This window comes from Bos mutus, unplaced genomic scaffold, assembly GCF_027580195.1.
Source record: "Bos mutus isolate GX-2022 unplaced genomic scaffold, NWIPB_WYAK_1.1 CTG249, whole genome shotgun sequence".
NCBI lineage: Eukaryota > Metazoa > Chordata > Mammalia > Artiodactyla > Bovidae > Bos > Bos mutus.
Window position 1 is genome coordinate 53608 of NW_027219754.1, and position 6437 is coordinate 60044.

Sequence of the window (6437 nt, forward strand, 5' to 3'; positions counted from 1 at the left end):
CTGGAGTTATTTCTCCACTGATCTCCAGTAGCATATTGGGCACCTACTGACCTGGGGAGTTTCTCTTTCAGTATCCTATCATTTTGCCTTTTCATACTGTTCATGGGGTTCTCAAAGTTCCAGCTTTTATAGGAGTTTGAGGGTCATCAGTGTAGATACACTAGTGAGGTGGATTCAGCACTGATTTCCAGAGTAACATTTTCTCAGAGAATCTTGTCTAATTGTTAGGTTTTCAAGACAGAAACCATGATTCTGTAAAGTTCCAGTCCTTATGGATAAGCTCTTATGACCACCTTCATAAGAACTAAAACAAAATCTAGAAAAAGAACCAATGTGCACGTATGCATGTGTGCACACGCACACACATACACACACACACACACACACACACACATATTCTGTCAGTCCATTTCTCTCTGAAGAAATATTTGTACAGGAAACTAAATTTTCATATGAATATTGTCTGATGTTGATAGAAAAAAAGTAAGAGTCATCAGAGGTTGTTCAAAATTGTTATGGATTTTGTTTTCTAAAGCAAGCCTCTCAGAATAAGGATACTGTGTATCTCTGTCCTTATATCCATGTATTTCTTTATTCTTGCTTCTGAACAAATATATGCTATTTCTTCTGTCCATAAAGCAGAACTAAATCATTAAGGAAATATACACAAGGATTCCTGTATATACACTTATCAACTGAAGTCATGCTTTACTATACCATAACATTTTCATGGCATTTTTCACTTCTTCATTCCATAGTGTATAGATCAGTGGGTTAAGCAAGGGTGTCCCAATTGTATAAAATACAGCCACCATCTTGTCTATTGGAAATGTGGTTGGTGGGCATGTGTATATGAATATACATGGGCCAAAAAATAAGACAACCACATGAAGTGGAAGGTGCATGTAGAGAGGGCTTTCACCTTGCTTCTGCACTGTGGTTTCTCAGTGAGTACAAGATGACAACATAAGAGATAAATAGGATTATGACCCCCGCCATGCATATGGCCCCACTATTAGAAACAACAAACAAATTTATCACAAAAGTGTCCATGCGGGCAAGTTTCAACAAGGGCTGCAAGGCACAGAAATGATGGTCAATCACTTTGGGGCCACAGAAGGGCAACCTCAAAGCCAGGAAAATCTGTGCTGAAGAGTGAATACAAGACCCCGCCCAGGCTAAAATCACCAACACACCAAAAAGGTGCTGGTTCATGAGGGTTGTATATCGCAAGGGTTTACAAATGGCTATGCAGTGATCAAAGGCCATGAGGATGAGCACAAAGATCTCCATGCATCCAAAGAAATGGGCTGCAAAGACCTGGGTCATGCACTCATTGTAGGAAATGGTTTTCTCCTGAGAAAGGGCATCCTGGGGGCTGTGATTGTAGAGAAGAATGCATCAGCAAAGGACAGATAGAATAGGAAGAAATATATGGGACTCCCAAAATGTCCTGCTTGTCTTAACAGGCACTACAATAAGTTCCCCAACAGTGTTGCAAGGCATAGGATCAAGAAGACTCCATTTTGGACTCTGTGGGAGAGAGAGAGAGGGTGGGATGATTTTGGAGAGTGGCATTGAAACATGTATAATATCATATAAGAAATGAATCGCCAGTCCAGGTTCGATGCAGGATACAGGATGCTTGGGGCTGGTGCACTGGGATGACCCAGATGGATGGTACAGGGAGGGAGGTGGGAGGGGGGTTCAGGATGGGGAACACGTGTACACCTGTGGCGGATTCATGTTGATGTATGGCAAAACCAATACAATATTGTAAAGTAATTAGCCTCCAATTAAAATAAATAAATTTAAATTTAAAAAAAAGAAAATATAGCCTGTATATTCAGTTCAAAAAAAAAAGAAGAAGAAGACTCCAAATATCACTTTCTGCTTTCCTGCATCCTGTGTCAAGCCACAGAGAATGAATTCAGTCACACTCTTATTCACTGACGTGATAATGACTGTAGATAAGATGTAGTTGACAAAGGTTTAGTCTGCAGAAAGAAGAAAAGAATAGACATCTCGGGAAGATAAGTGGACTGAATTCTGAAGTCCTAGTTTTTGTTTCACGCTCTGTTTGTTCCAAATGTCTTTAAACTGATATGAATCTCTGGAAATCTGTACATGTCCTAATCTCTCCCAGATCTATCTATTGATTCAGAAGTTAGCTACCTTGGATCAAAGTTTTTGCATTTTGAGAATACAGAATGAATGGCCTTTAAAATTTTTATTCCAACCAAGATTGTGAACTCCAGAACTAGTACTTTCTGTTAGCAAATGACTTTAACATTTCCAAATTCAGCCTTCAGACAAGAAATGGAGTACAAATACTTGCCATATTTTATTCTGAGTTTTCCTAAAAATTTAAAGACGATTTTGTATCCACATAGACATCAATATACACATGTATATTCCAGGCATTATATATCTTTTCTATGTTCTCTAAAATCTAAATAGCACTATTTCAATATTAACTGCTAATATTATTAGAGTCCCTGCTGAAGAAACCATTCTTACTTTGGTTCATTTTTGTGTCTATTATACCTGACTCCATTGGAATCTTGGTTGAAATATGCTTTGACAATTTTTACCAATGCCTCTTGTGTTCAAGATGTCAGCTTCACTGATAGTCATAATATAACAAATGTGTGGATAATACACTAAGGTTTATGTAATTTGGGAAACTACTATTTACCCTCTTGACTATACTCCTAAACTTACCCCATTAAAGTACTGAGCCTTTCTGCCTATGGATTTGACTTGTAAAATTTCCTATATGTGTATAATCTAATATATGATCTTACTGTCTCTCTTTACTCTAAATTTTCCAGAAAACTTTCTTAAAAATATTGTTTGAAAAAAATCCTGCAGTTTCAATATACAGTAATATAATTTTTCTATTTTAGATATTTATTAATATCACATATAGTTTGATTGAAATAATCATTGTAGTTTCTGACTTTCACTTAGAATTATTATAATAATTTTCACATATTACTATAATTTCCATAGTTTAATTATTGACTTAATGATATAATTATATATAAAGTTTTAGAATATTGCAGAAAAATTAATGCACATACAAGCAAAGCAAAAAGAGCTTATTGTATTATCTCACTTGGTTAGCAAAAATGTATTTTTATTATGTGTATATCAAATTATATTACAAGCCACATTTTATTTTTTACCACATTTTCATGAAAATATATTGTCCTGAGTATCCTTTATTTTTTGTCCTCTTATATTTTGTAATCTTGGTATTTTATTTACAATTAATATTAATCTAGCAAAATGATATTTCTTGGTAAAGAATACAGTTGCTGGAGTCAGTTTGTCTGGGTTCAAATCCCCGATTCACTATTTACTAGTTGCAAGATCTTGGGAAAATCACTTCAGACATAATCATGTTTACTATGCAGATAAAATGAAGAAGGATGTGGCTCATAGTAAGTAAGAACTATGTAAGTCTGTCTCTACTATTTTCACTTTTATGACTTTGCTTCTTTTCTTCTTCTGCGACTTTGTTCCTTTTTATAAAATACAAGCTGTCAATTTTCCCATTTTAATGTAGTCTATATTTTGAAAAAACTTTAAAATAGTAATACAGTATCCACTCACCTTCAATTAATTCCATAATTATCTTTCATTTTAAATACTTAATTGAAATTATCTGGAGTTATTGTGAGGAATGTGGAAAACATCCTCACTGTTCCTAAAAGTTTAATATGAGTTTTAAGGTACTTGGATATAAGATCACTAATTATGTAAGTCATCATATGATTGGTGTTATAAGAGTAGAAACCATCTGCAGGGAGAAAAGTACAAATTCCTAAGAGTAAATCGATCAGTGAAAAATTCAGAATTTTTTAAAGAGATGAACTTTAACTGAAGAAAGTCAGGTTTTAAATCAGGTCTGAGAGTTAGCATAGAATCTGAGGCCACACTGCCTAGATTCACACTCCATCTGCTGCCTATGAGGGTGTATATTTAACAAATTCCTTGATTCTATGCATTTCATTTTCTCCAGCTGTGAAAATATATGATAAAGCAATCTACTTTTCAGGGTTGCTATGAAGGTTGGATAATTCAGTATGTGCAAAACATATGGAAGATGCAGGTATGCAGTACCTTCAATTGTAGTGGTTACTTCCATTATGATTATGAGTGTTAGCTTTCCAAGAGGGATTTTTCATTTTCCAAAAACATCAATTCCAAATTTTTATTTACCTATAAAACAACTGCACAACTGTTTTAAACATTAAGTTCCTTTTCTGAGTAGCTGAAATCATATCAGTACTGTGTATCACACCAGTTTTCTCATGGTAACCAGAAATTAGGAATGATGCTTTCAGAAATTTTAATGTGTATTTAAATATAAATAAATAAAAGCACATAACACCTACAGTAATATGGGCCCATGATAAGAAGAAAGTAGAAGGAACATAGGCCCTTGGATGTGAAAAAGTCTAGAATCCAGAGATAAAACTCAGAGGAGGGAGGGCTTTGGAAGGAGAGAGGAAAGCAATATTTTAATGGATATGATACTGCTGCTACTAAGTCACCTCAGTCGTTCAATTGTGTCCGACTCTGTGCGACCCCATAGATGGCAGTCCACCAGGCTCCCTCGTCCCTGGGATTCTCCAGGCAATAACACTGGAGTGGGTTGCCATTTCCTTCTCCAATGCATGAAAGTGAAACTGAAAATGAAACTGAAACTGAAGTCGCTCAGTCATGTCCAACTCTTCATGACTCCACGGACTGTAGCCTACCAGGCTCCTCCATCCATGGGATTTTCCAGGCAAGAGTACTGGAGTGGGTTGCTGTTTCCTTCTCCAAATGGACATGATAAGGCAAATGCTTTATCAAGCGAATAAAAAGAAAATCAAACTGAAACTTCTAGCTTAGTTGGATTATTCTGATGCTGGGAAATATTGAAAGCAAAAGGAGAAGGGGTTGGCAGAGGACAAGATGGTTAGATAGCATCACCAACTTAATGGACATGAATTTGAACAAACTCCAGGAGATCATGGAGGGAAGAGAAGCCTGATATGCTGCAGTCCATGGAGTGGTAAAGAGTCAGACATGACATAGTGACTGAACAATAACAAAGGCATAGTAGAAAAACTTTGAAAACTAGGTTTTCTACCTAGCCAGAGGCCATGAAAGCAAGAGTATATTGTTTGATTATGTTTTTGTAGGGATATATAAAATGTAGAGGCCTAAAATGATGTAGACAGCTTTTATTATGATTTATTTGTTACCTAAGAACAGAATTTTTGAGTGCAAGATTTGCACAGAATCATCTTTCAGAATTTGAAATAGCTCAACTGGAATTCCATCACCTCCACTAGCTTTGTTCATAGTGATGCTTTCTAAGGCCCACTTGACTTCACATTCCAGGATGTCTGGCTCTAGGTGAGTGATCACACCATCGTGATTATCTGGGTCTTGATGACCTTTTTTGTACAGTTCTTCTGTGTATTCTTGTCACCTCTTCTTAATATCTTCTGCTTCTGGTAGGTCCATACCATTTCTGTCCTTTATCGAGCCCATCTCTGCATGAAATGTTCCCTTGGTATCTCTAATTTTCTTGAAGAGATCTCTGGTCTTTCCCATTCTGTTGTTCCCCTCTATTTCTTTGCATTGATCACTGAGGAAGGCTTTCTTATCTCTCCTTGCTATTCTTTGGAACTCTACATTCAGATGCTTATGTCTTTCCTTTTCTCCTTTGCTTTTTGCTTCTCTTCTTTTCACAGCTATTTGTAAGGTCTCCCCAGACAGCCATTTTGCTTTTTTGCATTTCTTTTCCATGGGAATGGTCTTGATCCCTGTCTCCTGTACAATGTCACGAACGTCCGTCCATAGTTCATCAGGCACTCTGTCTATCAGATCTAGTCCCTTAGATCCATTTCTCACTTCCACTGTATAATCATAAGGGATTTGATTTAGGTCATACCTGAATGGTCTAGTGGTTTTCCCTACTTTCTTCAATTTAAGTCTGAATTTGGCAATAAGGAGTTCATGATCCGGGCCACAGCCAGCTCCTGGTCTTCTTTTTGTTGACTGTATAGAGCTTCTCCATCTTTGGCTGTAAAGAATATAATCAATCTGATTTCAGTGTTGACCATCTGGTGATATCCATGTGTAGAGTCTTCTCTTGTGTAGTTCGAAGAGTCTGTTTTCTATGACCAGTGCATTCTCTTGGCAAAACTCTATTAGCCTTTTCCCTGCTTCATTCCGATGGGCTGGAAGAAGCACAAGCTGGAATCAAGATTGCCAGGAGAAATATCAATAACCTTAGATATGCAGATGACACCACCCTTATGGCAGAAAGTGAAGAGGAACTAAAAAGCCTCTTGATGAAAGTGAAAGAGGAGAGTGAAAAAGCTGGCTTAAAGCTCAGCATTCAGAAAATGAAGATCCTGGCATCTGGT

The 6437-nt window shown here is 36.7% G+C and overlaps 1 pseudogene; it reads right to left on the minus strand.

Annotated features, from left to right (window-relative positions):
- Positions 1-701: 701 nt before the first annotated feature.
- LOC102273500 (olfactory receptor 4C11-like) lies at positions 702-3637 on the minus strand (annotated as a pseudogene).
- Between the last annotated feature and the right edge of the window lie 2800 nt (positions 3638-6437).